Raw genomic sequence first — 17,425 nt, forward strand, 5'->3', positions numbered from 1 at the left:
TACGTTAAAAATTTCATTCAAATCGGTTCACTGGTTTCCGAGATATGACAGCTCAAAAATGAGTTGTCTAAAAAATAGTGTTTCACCCGAACGGTTATAACTTTGCGAAAGTTTAATCAATCGAGCACAAATTTGTATCAGTGATGCACATATAACAGGTTGATAAACAGTCAAAATTTGAGATTTTTTGATGCACTCTACGAAAAGTTATAGCATGTTGAATTTTTTTGTGAGAGAAAAAAAGTTGCCTATCCCAAACATTTTGGCCATCCCCTGTATTATCAAGCATTCTTGAAGTTTGAGAAGCTTCTTTACAGTTCTGAGAGCTATGCTAAAGCATCTGGAAAAAGCTATGCTAAAGCTTCTGGAAGGAGCTTTTCCGAAGCTTATGGAAGAAGCTCTTCCAAGCTTTTTAGAGAAGCTTTTCAAGGTTGCTGAGAGAACTGATCCAAGCTTCAGAGAGAATCATACGCGAGCTTCTGAGAAAATCTTTAAGAGAAGCATTTCCAAGCATGTGGGAAAAGCTTCCAGGAGCCTTGGAAAGAAGCTTTCACACGCTCCAGGGATAATGTTTTTCAAAGTTTTCTCATGCTTTGTGAGAAGCAGTTTCACAGTTCTGAAGGGATCTTTCCAAAGCGGTTGGAAGATGCTTTCCAAAGCTTCTTGATAAAGCTTATCCGAGCATTTAAGAGAATGTTTTCAATGCTTCTGAGAGAAGCTTTTCAAGGCTTCTGAGAGAAGCTAATCCAAGTTTCTGAGAGAAACTGTCTCTAAGAGAAACATGTCCAAGCATGGGAAAAAACTTTTCCAAACTTTCGAAGTAAACCTTTGCATGCTTCGAGTAGAAACTGTTTGAATGTTTTGACCGAAGTTTCTCCAAGCTTTTTCATAGCTTGAGAGTATAGCATAGGATAGCATGGGATCTTTTTTTTACACTTCTTAGAGCAAGCCTCTGAGAGAAGCTGAGCTAAACTTCTGAGAGAAGCTGAGCTTAACTTCTGAGAGAGGCTTTTGCAAGCTTCTGAGAGAAGTTCTTAGAGAAGCATTTCCAAGCTTGTGAAAAAACTTCCGTGAGCCTTTGGAAGAAGCTTTTGCAAGCTTCGGGGAGAAGCTTTGAGAAAAGTCTAACTATGCATTTTTTAGCTTTCGTGAGAAGCTTTTCACAGCATATGGAATCAGCTATACCAAAGCTTCTGGAAGAAGATATTTCAAAGCTTAACACTTCTTGATGAAGCATTTCCAAAGCTTATTGAAGACGCTTTTCGAAGCTTGTGATAGAAGCTTATCCAAGCTTTTGAGAGAAGCTTTTAAAGGCTTCAGAGAAAAGCTGAACCAAGTTTCTGAGAGAAACTAAAAGAAACATTACCAACTTTATGGGAAGAGCTTCACTAAACCTTCGAAGGAAGCTTTTCCATGCTTCGGGTACAAGCTTTTTCATAACTCTGAGACAAGCTTTTTCAAAGTCCTGAGAAAAACTTTGCAAGCTTCTTAGGGAAAGTTTTTTTATAGAATGAAAAAATCTGCTGATCAGATATCCAAGAGGTTGTTCCTCGGGTTATGTGGGTTTCGACCCACTAAAAACTCATTGATTATCTCTCTTCCTAACCTTCGCGGTACGCCCGTTAGGAATGACTTCGGGAAGGGGGGACCGTACATGATCACACTCTAATAGTAAGCGTTCCACCAACTACCGCCTTAAGTTGTTCACTCTCCCCTGGAGACTTGGATCCAGCCTGGTACTTAGACTTATGCTTACTCAGGACTATTGCCGAGCTATTTGACATTATCTTTGACAATGCCGTTATCGCAATGCTTGCCCTTTTGCAGGCACAGGCATATTTCACATGACATTCTAATTTCATCTTATCGTCGATCATGACTCCCAATTGCTTCATTGAGCGCTTAGAGTTGATCGTGCACCCGCCTGTGATGGCCACTGTCTGTTGCTCAAACTTACGCCGACCAGCTTTACGCCCGGTGGAAGTTTGAGCCTCAATACGCCATCATACCCCGTGTTCCATAGTACCGGGCCCAGGTTGGATTCCTGAGGTACCCCCGCGGTGATGTAGCTCCTCTCGCCTTCCTCGGTGTCATAGATTAACACCCCGACATAAGCCCGGGACTTCTTGGTGGTGTATGGCGCACTCGATGGCTGCCCAGCTGACGCTGTTGAACGCATCCTTTTTACGTCCAGCGTGACGACCGCATAACAGTGTTGGTAAAAACTCAAATTCTCAAATCTCATGGTTGAGTTGTTTCACGCGCGATTCTTGACTCGCCAAACTCACCGTCGAAAAAATCATGCATGAGTTGACTCATGATTTCACTCATTTCTCTATTTCTTGGTGTTCTTAATGTTTACATCGAAGTTTTTAGGATTGTATAATAAAACAAATCTAGCGTACAACAACATTGACTGCCGTTCAAATTTATTTGGATTCGTTTTACAAGCGAACGAGATTTCGGCGCTTGACTCGTGAGTGCGAGATTTTGCATGAAATTCTCGCGCGTGAGAAAACGATTTAGAATCGCGTGCGAGTTTGCTCACGCAGGAGTGGTTCATGAGTGTGCTTTGAGTGTGAGTTTACCAATACTGCGCACAATAGCGGATTCCCGTTCGCTTCTTTTGGAGCGCTATCTCGGCCGTTTTGGTTACAGCCCCAATATCGTCCACCGTTGATCGACCCTTCCGGAAGCCGAACTGGTTATCCAAAAGACCAGAGTCATCGGGTATCTCGATATAGTCAGTCAGTCTCCACAGAATGATCCGTTCCAATAGTTTCCCGGCGGTTTCCAGAAGGCAGATAGGCCTGCATGCTGACGGGTCTCCAGGTGACTTCCCGGGTTTGGGCTCGGCAGTAGAACTAACTTTTGCCTTTTCACCTCTCCGGAAATTCGCCTCTGTCTAGGCAAATCTGTATAGCCATTCTGAACAGTGCTAGCCTCGATGGCTACTGTTGGGATACCGTCCGTGTGCTATTGCAATGAGCTCGTCATTTGTTACCGGGGCGACTTCTTTTTGGCCGATTTAGCCATAGGGAACGATTGCCCAAGGTCTTGTATCGTGGCGCGGGAACAGCGTTTCCACGATCTTCTGCAGCATCTCAGGGGAGCGTTGTGGGGATGCTAACACGCCCATCGTTTTGGCCATGACAACTCCGTAGGCATCACCCCAAGGGGTCGTAGCTTGGCAGAGATTTTCGAAGCACGTCCGCCTTAATCTTTTTGTACAGTGCTAGTTTAGCCGCCCTGTTGGCCTCACTTCGTTCCATTCTATCCCCATCAGTGCGAGCTCTTTGCATCCTTCTTCTAGCTCTTAGGCAGGATGCGCGAATTCTGCGATTTCTGGACACTATCAGTATACCGGTTTGCATTTCTGGGTAGGGATCGCCTTGACATTGCGGCGCCACATGCACGGCTTAGGGTTCCGACTAGTTCGTCGGTGTTAACCTCCATAAACAATCGCTCCACAAATACCGGCTTATCGAAGCGCGAGGTCAGCCATATCCGATGACGGTCGATGACCTTCGGCTGTGGCCGTCTTTCTCCGTGTTCCACACTGTATCAAATCACCAGATGGTCACTGTGCGTATAACCAATAACCATCGTCGACCCTCCAGTCCGAACTAGGGTTTAGACCCGGGCTCCAGAAGGTCACGTGAATGATGAACTCTGCACCGTTCCTATTGTAAGTTTTTTGGCGGCGTTAAAGTCTCCACCGATGACCATGGGACTCAATTCCACTAGTGCGCTTGATAGCGAATCCAGCATAGACGAGAACTGGTCTATCGGTCACCTGGGAGGAGCATAACAACTGCAGTAGTACACCCCGTTGATCTTCGCTATTGCGAAGCCCTCGTGCGATGTGGAAATTATTTCCTGGGCCGGAAGATGACCGGTTGTACAGATCACCGCTAGCTTGGCCTAATCCGCTACCCAGTTCACGCTATCGGGAGGAATGCGGTATGGGTCGATAGTAGAGCAATGTCTGTACTTGTCTCCAAGACTGACTGCCACAGCAACTGTTGTGCGGCTTCACAGTGGTTCAGGTTTAGCTGCGTAACCTGCACTATTGTCGCTTGGTTCGATCTCCTCGCGTGCCTGGACATTTAGGCCCGCAAATCAGGCATTTTGGTACCGAGCTGCACTTCCTGGTGATGTGACCTTTCACTCCGTAATTTCAGCAGAGCTTACTTCTGTCGGGGCATTTACACGCCCATGACTTGTGTCCTTGCTCAAAGCACTTGAAGCACGGCACTGGCACTGGCTTATTCTGATCTTGCCGACTGCAGTCGCCTTGTTCGACTCCCTTTCTGGAAGCTTGATTGTAGCGAGCTGCGTGTCTGCCGGAACCTTCCAAAGGCGGATCGATGCACTAGGTGCATCTACCTCACACTGCCGCTTAACCCAAGTAACAATCAGCATGCCTTGAAGGTTTATTCATGTTTTGTCCTGGTTTTATATGAGCATGTCAAAAAGCTAATTGTTTTAAATTAGTTTTATGTGGTAGTTTTTTACTTTGAACCTTTGGCGTTCCATAAAACTATCATATAACTTCTGCTATAAACATCTTCAGTTTAAGACTTGCAAGTAGACATGAATTGGTTTTATCACTTATTATATACCATTTCAATAAAACTTGCATTTGCGGATGTTGTCGGAGAGATTTTTTTTGTAAACAAATACACAAAACTGTGAGGCAATGCATAAAACCAACAAAAGATTTCGTGGCCGTAACATAAACCAAAAAAATGCTGTGATAAAACCGCTAGTTCTATCATGAGCTCAGTTATGACTACCTCAGGAGGGTTAGCCCTATTGGAGGAATCATCAGGAACACAGAGTTTTATCAGAAAAATATGTCGCCTAGCCGGGATAATTCATGTAAATACAGAACAATTATTACTCAATTTTATGATTTCACGTACAGCTTAAGATAAAATTAAACCATACAACACGTTTCCGTCATTTTATTTTGACAGAAAAGTTACATAATGTCTTTTAAATTCCGCTATGTTGAAAAAACCTTTTTTGCGCCCAATTCTACCGAGTAAATTGAATGCATTAAACTTTCAAATTATGCATAGTTTGTGTGGCGCACTTAGTTTTTGCCATTATCACAGTCACATTCACCACAAATTTTCCGTGGCATGTCTCCTGACACGTATTAAATAGAAAAACAAATCTGAATTCCATATCTGCACCTTTCCAATTGATGGCTGGATAAACAACCAAGCATAATTTATTCTGACGATCGAACATTGAGAGTGAAAAATAATCAAAACAATTATTTGACAAGTCAGAAGATGGTTTTATTCTGAAGATTGATAAAGCTATGATACAACCCGAAATCCTAAGCCGGTTTGCATACGAAGTGCTGTAGACCCTAATAAGACTGGGCCAACTAGCCAGAACGTGGGCTTATTGAGGCATACAAGAATTCGAGAGCATTTTCAAGTCGGCTGCAATGGTTTTATGTTTAGGATTTTTGAATCGCTAAAAAACTTTGATAAAATTAAAATTGTTACTTGGGAAGTGCGGCTGCATGTTCTCGTCCAGGTTTTTACATTGGAGAGTCGTCTCCGCCATTAGGGCTCTTACCTGCACTTTTCGCCCAGAACCTCCTCTGCTAGTGCCTTGTAGGAGGTGCCTTTCTTGGCCGCCCCTTCTTCAGCACTAGCATCATCTCTCCAGTCCTGGTACGCCGAATGCGTTTACATACGCGCCAAGCATGGCCCTCTACACCTCGGCGTATGTATCCGCTTCAATTTTGAAATCCAGCGCGTTGCTCCGTTCGCGCTTGCGGGCTGGTTTCACTTTTCTCAACTTCTTCTTCTTTCCAACCGCAATCCAAGGGTTCTCCTTACCTTGGTCCGCTAGGCCCCGTTTCTCTTAGGGTTGGCCTTCTTGGGCTTGGTTTCCCTGCTCCTTGAGCGTTTCGTAACCGACTTGAGGCCGGGTTGCTTGCGCTGGCCGTCCCTTTGTTCCTCTTCGATCTTTCGCCCGCCTCTACCGGACGCTTCTTTCTCCCGGAAGGTCGCGATTCCTCGGCCATGCAGCTCGAGCCACACGGCAGTTTGACCTCTCCGCTACGGCTCCGGCGGACTGCAGGGTCTCATGCGCCATTGTCGGGTGGGTGGACCGCTCTTCCCACGGTATGTTGTGTAGTATGTACTGTATGTTGTCGTATTGTGCATTTGTAGTGTTCTGTTTCATGTTTCGTGGCTGGACGCTAGGAGAAAAATAAAATAGAGCATTTAAAGGGTTCATATCACCTATTCACGTTATATGGCGCCCAACTGAAAAACCTCACTGTGTCGTTCTTTTTATAACATAGGTATTAAAGACACGATTGCTAAGTTATATGTTATTTTAGTTAGATGATTTGGGATTAAAAAATCTTGATGATTTGTCACCTTGTATTGAGTGGTAATGTATGAACATATTTTGTTTTAAAGTGATTGTATTCCTGTTCGCCATTTGAGCATTTGTAGTGCTCCGGAATAAAATAGGCTCAATAGATGTAGCAAATTTTAGAAAGCCTATATTCAGGCCCAGTGAAGAGAATTGTCAGACAAAAGAGGCACAAAACAAGCAACAAAGAAGGTGCGACGATTAGTCTTTATCCCTACTGGTGACAGATAATGACATGATCTCGAATTTTTTGTTGCAGACAAAACGGAAGCTGAATTTGTTGCGTACTTTTCAACTCGTGAATAATCAATTATTACTAACCCAAAGTCGAAACTTTTTGATGATAGAGCTTCACCAGAGTTGCAGTGTTTACCGACTCGAAGTTACCGTTCGAAAATCGCAATGCAAGGCTTAAAAATCTCTAAACTCGTGGTGTACGATGTTAATCCCATTATTTTCAAGTTGGGACAAACTTATGTCGCATGGGTTGTTTTGTCGCAACAAATACAGGTTGCGACATTGTCATTATTGTTGCGCGATGGTTGAATTTTGATTCACTGTTCAGGCCATTTTGGACAATCTGACCACCTAAAAGTCGCAAACCGTTCCCTAACAGGGACATCGAAATGTAGACGGCATACATGAGATCTCGAATCAGGGACCCAATTAGGACTAGTATTCCAGGACAAAAACTAGCTACGGCTGCCAACTTAAAGGCGAACTGCAACGTAAAACAAAAACTGACTGATGGACATTAAACAAATGAAACCTCGTGATTCTGCGATCGGAAATTGTTGCCCATTAGGGTAGTAGGACAATTTTATGTTGAGTTTGGTGTTATATCATATTTATGTTAAGCGTTGTATTTGATTAATTTGTGTCGTTGTGGTATTATGCATTTGTAGTGTTCTGTTTTACTTTTCGTGGCTGGGCGCAAGGGGAAAAATGCATTTATAGGGTTCCATATTATTCATGTAATAACGTCACATGTTTAAACTTGATGTTCAGATCTATATATCCTGCCTTGTTTTGTTGTATGACGTGGCCTACACATATCCAACGGATGTTTCTGGTGTTCTGTAGAACCTCTTGTACTTATTTGTTGGCATTAAAACTTTCATGAGCGTGTGCATGATCATAGATGACCTACATTGCGTTGTTAGGATCTGGGACCATTTGGGCAGGGGGACCTATTTTGGGCACTTGCTGCTATAACTCAGTCAACTTTTAACCGATCTCTAATCACATATTCAAGTCAATCGGATTGAATTTGACTGAGTTATAGTAGCAAATGCCCAAAATAGATCGCCCTGCCCAAATGGTCTCAGTCCCAGACCCTACTTCTCTGTGATTGAGTAAATCAATACGTCAAGTCAGCACGAAGAGAATGTGATTATCAGGAAAGCGTGATCTGAACAATATGCGGAAGTTTTATGCAATTGTCAATGTTGCCCTGCAAAAAACTGCGCCAAATCAAGCCGTACTCATCAAACATTTTCAGCAATACTCCGTTACATTTTACCGAGCCGAAGGGTGTACACACTTATTTTTGCCGATTCTCGGCAATTTTTCTTGTTTTTTACCGAGATTGGCAACGCCGAGCACTCAGCAAACTTGATTTTCAACGACATCTCAGCAAACGCGGTGTTTGTTTGATGAGGTTCAGAAAATGTTTTGCCGGAATTAAGCTAACAAATGTATTTTTTTACCGAGATTCTTCATAAACATTTGCTGAGCCACGGCGGTGTCGGGGGTTTCCGAGCTCATCATAGTGTGTAGATGTTTTTATTGCTGAACTTTCAGCACCATTAGCAGAATTTCAGCAAAATGTTGCTGGTGATCAGTAGAGCTCACTGGAAGATTCTACAAATGTTGCTGAATTTCAGCAAATAGTTTGCTATAGAACTGCTCTTTAGCCCGTAATATTAGAACACGGTTTTCCGGTGTAACTAATTCCGCCGATGCGCACTATGCTGAATGGATCGAAACAAAGTGTTCGAAATGTTATCCTACTGAAGTAGGATAAAACACTTTCAAACTTACTGTTCAACATTGCACTCGAGAGACCGCTTAGGACGTCTGGCGTAGAAAGTAGTAGCACTACTTCAGCAACATAGACTTGTTGTTTGAAGATTAATGTTCCGTTTCCAAATGCATTTTCTTCGAGAAGTTTCATGCTGGACAATAGTGCAACTGTACACATCGCACCCACCATCAACGCAATCAGTATGTCTCTTCAGAGTTCGCACACCAACCATCAGATTGATGATGTTTGACAATTGTCTGGAGAGGTTCCAGTATCAGCGCGCACCCGATGCTCGCATTCAAAGAGTTACAATTTCGCAAATTGGCTAATGCTGATGCAAAGAGTTGACAGAACCACCTCACTTCGTTTCTCTAAAACAGGTGGTGCCCACATACATTCCACTGTCGTCGTCATCGTCGTTCAACACACTGTTGCAAAGGCTTTGAAAAGTGATATTCACCTCTCACCTCGACCCCTCTCAACCCAGCTGAGCAGACCACCATCCAACCCATCATCCGACATTCAGTCAGTCCACTTCTCATTCACTGGAATTGGTCGGGAGTCGTTGACGAATCAACGCAATAATGTCGCCACCAAAGCAAGGGAGGAACCTGCTGCACACAGTGTCGATCGGTCTGAGCCTGACCCGTAATGAACGTGAACCGGATTAGCAGCAGCAGCAGCGGCATTCGGTCGTTCATTGTATAGCCTGGGTCTCGGTGTAAATAGTTGGGTTGGTATGTGGACAACAATGACGAATGACACACCAAGTTGCCGGCAGTCAGTGTAAAGTGGAATGCAAATAACCGGGTATCGCACCACGACGGACGCTCGATGTGGATGGTGGTGGGTGACCCTATTCGAGAGATCGCTGAGTGAAGGAGGCTTGAGTGCGCCGTTCGTTCGTACGGCATGGTTGATTGAGTAGACACTAGCAATGGACAATGCAGACATGTGGGTAGATAGATATAGTGACCTGTTATAGGGCTCTTGTGGATTAGGTTACACAAATAATGTCGTTTTCCCATTAGTTGTAGGAATTTGTGATTAGTCTGTTAGTTGAAAGTTTTCGAAAAAAGTTTTTCAAACATGTTCTTGGAGAAGGTTTTGAAAGCTGCTAAGAAAAGCTTTCGTAGACTGCTGAGAGAAGCTGTTGCATACTTTAAAGAAGTTGTTCAAGTTTTTGAGAGAAGCTCTTGAAGCTTTTGAGAGAAGCTTTTGGAGGCTTCTGAGAGAAGCTATCAAAGTTTCTGAAAGAAGCTCTTCAAGCTGCTGAGAGAAGCAGTTCAAGCTTCTGGGAGAAGCATTTCATGCTTCTGAGAAAAGCTTTTTAAGCTTCTGAGAGAAGCTTTTTAAGCTTCTGAGAGAAGCTTTTTAAGCTTCTGAGAGAAGCTTTTCAAGCCCTGAAAGTAGCTCTTCAAGCTACTGAGAGAAGCCCTTCAAGCTTCTGAAAGAAGGTTTTTAAGCCCTTGGAGAAATTTTTCAAGCTTCTGAGAGAAGCTTTTGCAAGCTTCTGAAAGAAACTTTTGCAAGCTTCTGTGAGAAGCTTTTCAAGCTTCTGAGAAAAGCTTTTGCAAGCTTCCGAAAGAAGCTTTTGAAAGCTTCCGAAAGAAGCTTTTGAAAGCTTCCGAAAAAAGCTTTTGAAAGCTTCCAAAAAAAGCTTTTGTGCAAGCTTCTAGAGAAGCTTTTGCAAGCTTATGAGTGAAGCTTTTGAAAGCTTCTGAAAGAAGCTTTAGCAAACCTTTGAGAGAAGCCTTTGCAAGTTTCTGAGAGATGCATTTGCAAGCTTCTGAGAGAAGCTTCTACAAGCTTCTGAGACCAGCTTTTGCAAGCTTCTGAGAGAAGCTTTTGCAAGCTTCTGAGAAAAGCTTTTGCAAGCATCTGAGAGAAGCTTTTGCAAGCTTCTGAGAGGAGCCTTAGCAAACTTCCGAGAGAAACTTTTGCAAGCTTCCAAGAGAAACTTATGCAAGCTTTTGAGAGAAGTTTTCGAAAGCTTCCGAGAGAAGCTTTCGCAGGCTTCTGAGCGAAGCTTTTGCAAGATTCTGAGAAAAGCTTTTGCAAGCTTCTGAGATGAGAGAAGCTTTTGCAACCTTCTGAGAGAAGCTTTCCAAGCTTCTGGGAGAAGCTTTGCAAGCTTCTGGGAGAAGCTTTGCAAGCTTCTGGGAGAAGCTTTTCAAGCTTCTGGGAGAAGCTTTTCAAGCTTCTGGGAGAAGCTTTTCAAGCTTCTGGGAGAAGCTTTTCAAGCTGCTGGGAGAAGCTTTTCAAGCTTCTGGGAGAAGCTTTTCGAGCTTCTGGAAGAAGCTTTTCAAGCTTCTGGGAGAAGCTTTTCAAGCTTCTGGGAGAAGCTTTTCAAGCTTCTGGGAGATGCTTTTCAAGCTTCTGGGAGAAGTATTTCAAGCTTTTGGGAGAAGCTTTTCAAGCTTCTGCGAGAAGCATTCAAGCTTCTGGGAGAAGCTTTTCAAGCTACTGGGTGAAGCATTTCAAGCTTCTGGGAGAAGCTTTTCAAGCTTCTGGGAGAAGTTTTTCAAGATTCTGAGAGAAGCTTTTCAAGCTTCTAGAAGAAGCATTTCAAACTTCTATGAGTTTTTCAAGCTACTGGAAAATACTTTTCAAAAGCTTCTAGGGAAGTTTTCAAGCTTCGCCCAACATTTTCACTACGTGTCTCAACCTTGAATGCAAAACAAACTGTTTATCTTCGGGGTTCACTTCTACCGCCTACTCAGCGCCAACGAGGCACGAAATCGCAGCTTGCGCTATCGTTATCAGCTCACTTCACAAACATTATTTTTTCTCAATTTGTGTCGCGGCCTGCGCCCGTGTCGCCGCCGCCGTCAACCTCCATCGCCTATATGCACAGATTCAAAGCCGGACCGTAGCGGCGGCGGCGGCGGCGTCGACGGCGGCGGCGTCGACGGCGGCGGCGTCGACGGCGACGTTGAGTACACATATCTTGATAAAGTGGAAGCACACACGTCGACGACGGGAGTACGAGTACGAGTCTATATGTATGCCAGCGATGCAAACAACTAATCCCCGGGCCGCAGCAGTCAGTGGGGTAAATGGTGATTGCAAAAATAATATTGCTTCGAACTCACAGTGTTTCACCGTTCTGAGCAAACCTTTTTTCAACCCGCTTCCCGTAAATTAGAGGGCGTCAGGGTTGACTGTGTTGTCTTATCAACCGGCAACATCATCTCTGTAATGTACATACAAGTCATGGCCATGACCAGTGATTTTCCAAGAAGGGAGGATTTTTTTTATTTGCGATAAAAATAAAGGAAGATTCTCTTGAAAGGTATCGAATATTTCGTCAGAATCTTCAAGAACTTTTGAAAGTTTGGAATAAACATCAGAGCTGTTCATGTACAGCTTGTCTAAAAAAACTATTTATCAGAACCTTACAAATGTCACAAAGAATTATACCAAAAAAACACTAAAGTTCTACAGGAACCCCGATCCTTGAAATTTCTTGCGAAGTAGTTAAAATTCTGATCACTTTTTCCGAAATCCCATAAGATTTGAGAGGTTCTACCAGAACATTAACAAAAAGTTGAGAACGTCTGGTCGAGCAATTACCTCAATTGCCGTCGACACCTGTAGGAAAAGTTTGAACCAGGAAGCTCATCAGTCAGATCCTCCTCTCAAAAGCTCACCCACCCTATACGGTTGATTGAAGGGTCCCCTCTCTAGTCGGCAGCAGATCGTCAGCCCATCCGAGAGCAATCTCGAGCCGGCCGACATCTGTCGGAACACGAAATTCCACCGATTCAGCCGTATCCAAATGATTGGATTTTTCGCGTTGGCTGGGCTGCGCAACGTCAGAGATACAGGTGCCTAAGTACAACGATCTGCAAACAACTTTCACCGGACTCTCGCGCCACAGCCAAAGTGAGGGAGATCTGCCTGCAGCCAAGTCGCTAGCGCGCTAGGATGTTGATGTGGCGGCTAACTATCGTCGTCGTCGTCGTCGTACTACATTGGACATAACTTCGTGCACATATGAACGTACGTATCTACCTCCTAGTCAGTGGCGTCGCGTAACCTCACTTTTTACCTGTGCACCGACCCTAAAACTTGTAATTGCAGGGGATTTATGATCAAAATTGAAATAGAAATGACTGAAAGCAGTTATTCTCGTCATTTTCTAATTATTACAAGCAAATTTGTTCAAAAAATTCAAGAATTTATACTTGGTGCACAGGTAAAAAGTGAGGTTACGCGACGCTACTGCTCCTAGTAGTGATGGAGTAGCAACATAACATCTTTCTAAATGTTTGTTTATTACGGTGATGCACGTCTTCGGCGCCCCGAGACTTTGTACGTTGATTGCGTTTCGAATGCGCGCGCTGTGTCTCATCGGCTGTGATCGAATGGATTCCTAATCTTTCCATTTGCCTTTTCATGTCGCCAAGCATAGCAATGATGTTTGGCGGGAAAATGGATTACTTCCGCCTCTTCCTTTCGTCCGGAAAAGTTTTGCTGTTGCCTTCTTCTGTGGGAATTTTATTGAAGGAATCGTAAGCATCGATTTTGTGAGCAACCAATCGATCGAACCTGACTCACTTAAGCGTTGAACAAAATGGATATTCAAAGAAATATTAAACGGAAGATACCTTTTCGAATTTCTACCGGAATTCTTCCTTAAAACCCTTCCTTCTTTCTGGAACTTTTACCGAAATTCATCTTGGTTTCATCGCGGAGTTGTTTCCAGATTTTTTCAAGGACTTTCTCTCTAGGGGATTCTAGGGGAAATCTTGAACGGAGAAAATATGAAAAGAGCTTTTGAAGAAATGATTCAGGAATCTCTGGAAAACATCTACAAGAAATCTCTGGAGAAACTTCGTAGAAATCCTAAAAAAAACTATACACACTTAAATTAAATCGCCGACCTCAGCAAACAGATTGCCGAGAATCCAACAGTCGAGAATCCGGTAAATATTTTCACTGAGATGTCGTTAAAACTTTGCCGATATCTCGGTAATCCAACTTTCTACCGAGATCTCGGCAAAGTTCACCGAGACTCGGTAATGGTTTACCGAAATCTCGGTAAAATTTTTACCGAGAATAAGTAAATATTTTACCGAGATATCAGCTGTCGGATTCTCGGCAAACCGTTTACCAAAATCAATTTCTGAATTTAAGTGTGTAGGAGATATTCCGGGAAAATCTTTGAGAAGGATATATTGGAGAAACTTCAGGAGAGCTGAGGGAGAAATCTTGAGAAAATCTCGAAGAAAAAACGTTGCAAGCTTCTAAGAGCACCTTTGGCGAGCTTTAATGAGTTTTTAAGAGAAACTTTTGAGAGAAGATTTTCCAAGCTTCTGAGATGCTTTTGTAGGCCTCTGAGAGAAGCCTTCGAAAGCTTCCGATAAAACCCATTCCAGAGAAGATTTCACAAGGCTCTAAGAGATGTTTTTTTTAATTTTCGGGGATAAACTTTGCTAAACAAGAGAAGCTTTTCCAGGCCTCAACTTTTCAAAGCTTTGAGAGAAGCTTTTCGGCAGTTCCCAAATAAAAAATCGAAATTCAAAATTCTGAGAAGCTTTTCAAAGCCTCTAAGAGAAGCTTTTCAAAGCTTCGGAGAGACTATTTTTTATGCTTCTGAGCAAAGCTTTGAAAAGGTTCTGACAAAACAATCCCAATCTTTTGAGAGAAGCTTTTCCAAACTTCTGGCAGAAGCTTTTCCATCTTCTAGGTCACGGGTTCCCAACCAGACAGTTTTGCAAGTGGGTCGCCAACTCAAAAAGGTTGGGAACCCCTGTTCTAGGGGAAGCTTTTCATAGTCTCTATGAGAAGCTTTCTCAAGCAAGCTTCTAAGGAAAGAATTCCCAAGCATATGGATACGAGCGCGAAAGGAAGTGCGGTAAAAATCCTAGAAGAAACTTCAAGGAATATCTCAACAGATCCAACAAATCCGCAAAATATTGAAAGGAACCCAAGGAAAAATCCGTACTCTCTCTCTCTCTCTCTCTTCTTAGCATAACGTCCTCATTGGGACAAAGTCTGCTTCTCAGCTTAGTGTTCTATGAGCACTTCCACAGTTTTTAACTGAGAGCTTCCTCTGCCAATGACCATTTTGCATGTGTATATCGTGTGGCAGACACGAAGATACTCTATGCCCAAGGAAGTCAAGGAAATTTCCTGTACGAAAAGATCCTGGACCGACCGGGAATCGAACCCGTCACCCTCAGCATGGTCATGCTGAATACCCGTGCGTTTACCGCCTCGGCTATATGGGCCCTCAACACCCGTACATAACTTCTGAAAATATCCTACGAGAATCTATGGGGGCGATCCCACGAGAATTTCTTGAAGAGAGCCCAGGAGCTGCAGAGTGGCATTACCTGTAACCTCTGGAAGAAAAACACACAAAGAAGTCCTGCAGAAATCCCGGATGAACGTCTAAGAGGAACCCCCCCAAAGGAATCGGCAGCTATATTATCGCGCAATTAAAAATTAGAAATTAGCAATAAATTTGATCAAAATCGCCTAACATTTTGTATGGGCGAAGCAATAAAAATTCAGGTTTTTGTTGAATTACTGGGAATTCTATGAATATGTTTCAGTAGTTTAAAAAGAAGGAACATCTCTCTGTTAACAAAGACTTGGAAAATTTTCATTAAAGTTTTTATGAGATATGGGCTATTGCTAGTTTTTGCCGTTTCAGTGCGCGTTAATATTTTAGTCAAAGGAATCTCATTCGAAATTCTGGGAGAATTCCCAAAGATTTTCAAGAAGTTTCAGGAAGAATATTGGGAACAATCCCTGGAGAAATTTGTCTAGATCTCCCGACAAAAACTCTGCGAAAATCTTAGAGAAAATAGAAAAACTACTGCAGAAATTTCAGGGAGCACTCTGGTGGAAACCCCTCGACGATCATTGCAAAGAATACTGAACATATTTCGAAAGATATTCCGTGAAAAATTCCCGAAGAAAATCCAGAAACTACGACCCAAGAAGAATCCCACGAGGAACTCTTGCAGAAACATTGGAATAGTATTCTAGGTGATATCACAGCATAGCTCGTGTAGATATCCTAGGAGATACTCTGGGACAAACCCCTCGAAAATGTCTTGACGAAAGCCCAGGAACTGCAGAAGACATCCCTGCAATCTCTAGAAGAAAACCTACAGAGAACTTCTGCAGAAATCTCGGATGAACCTCTGATAAAGATCCCAAAAGGAATCTCATTCAAAATTCAGGGAAGATTTTCAAGAAGTTTCAGGAAGAATTTTGGAAAGTATCCGTGGAGAAATTCAGACGACTGCTGCAGAAATCTTGGGTAGTACTCTGGTGGAAACCCATACTTCAATCTTGGAAAACTATTTTAAGGAAAATCTAAAAAAAATAGAATTTTGGGAAGAATAATAATTTCTAGCCATCCAATTCCAGTACACGTCTCGACTAAAAAAAATCAAAAACAAAGAAAAACTGGAGAAATTTTAAGCCGTACTCTGGTGCATATTGCAGGGAGCACTCCTGCAGATACACTGAAAGGAACTACAAGAAAAATCGGAGTACAACATCTGTACAAACCACCCGAAAAGCTCTGGAAGAAATCCCACGAAAACTTCTTGAGAAAAGCCCATGAACTGCCGGAGATATTCCGCAACATCTATAAGAAAATCCTCAAAGAACTTCTACATCAGCGATCCCGGCAGAACCTTTGAGAAAAATTCCGCAAGGAAGCCTCACTCACAGAACTCGTTCCTGAAACAGTGGTGGAGATACACAGATGATTTGTAATATGGAGCGCAGACTTTTGCCGGTTACCCCCTCCCTCCTAAGAGTCTACGTAGATTATGGACAGGCCCAGATGATCGTAAGGATGGGGCCGGCGTCGCTATTTACCTGATGAAATTTGGAATTCTCGTAGGCGTAGGTGCATTTTGAAGTCGATTAGCTACTCACAAGCAGTGCTGCAATTTTTCGACAGGCCTTTATGATAGCGATATTTTGCTTTTTTCATTTTCTCTGTTTTGGTTTTCCTGTCAAAGTTGCTTTCCGATCAGCAACACGGGAGCGAAATGAAATAGGTACTCACACTCGCACGCAGCGTGCTGAAAGCGAGAGCTGACAGGGCTAAATTTCCATTCAATTTTCTGTAGTTGAGTGTTTTCACCCGTGCTAACGTATAGGGCACTCACTCTCACAAGCCACCGCTTGAGACGAATGGCCTTTCAGCATGAGTAGTGTGTGGATGATTGGGAATTGATCGTGTTGGGTCGCTCACGAATGGAGCTCTCGGACTCTGTCAGTTCTCACATCGAGGAACTGAAAACGACCGCCGCAGTCATTCATTTTCGGCTGAAAAACAGACACTGAGACAGATATTTTGCAGGACTGCTCACAAGCTCCGTTTGAATCACTTATTAGTAGCAATGGATCATTGAAGCCAATTTCATGGGTTTTCAGGGGCATTTCAGGGAGTCTCAATGTTTCTCAAGGGGTCTCAGCTGCGTTTTAGGTGACCTCAGGAGGACTCAGGAGATTCCCAGGAGAATTTAGAGGGGTTTCAGGGGGTGGTCTAGAATGTTACAGGGAGATTTTGTAGAGTTTCAAGGAGTTCCAGGGGGGGGGGGGGGGGCAGAGGGCTCAGGGAATCTCAAGGGCATATCAGGGTATCTTATAGGGCTCAGGGGGCCTTGGATACGTTTTAGGTGGTCTCAGAAGGATGCAGAGGGGTTTCTTAGGGTACAGACAAACAGATGTACTTCTCAGAACAAATTGTGATTAAAATCATTGTGACAAAAATACAATGGCCCCTATGATTACACTGTATTTCGCAAACCGCTGCGTAGATGGCGGAAGTGAGCAAACGTCAAACAGAAACGAAAACGATTTAGTATTTGAATTATCCTCTATTTAAAAGGTGAAACGATGGGAAGTGACTAGACTAGAGAGACGTCTGTTTCTCTGCACTTAGACTGTTTTAGGGGAATTTTACGGGATTGCAGGGAGTCACAGGGAGTCTCAAGGACATAT

Source organism: Aedes albopictus, chromosome 1 (genome assembly GCF_035046485.1).
Source record: "Aedes albopictus strain Foshan chromosome 1, AalbF5, whole genome shotgun sequence".
Lineage (NCBI taxonomy): Eukaryota > Metazoa > Arthropoda > Insecta > Diptera > Culicidae > Aedes > Aedes albopictus.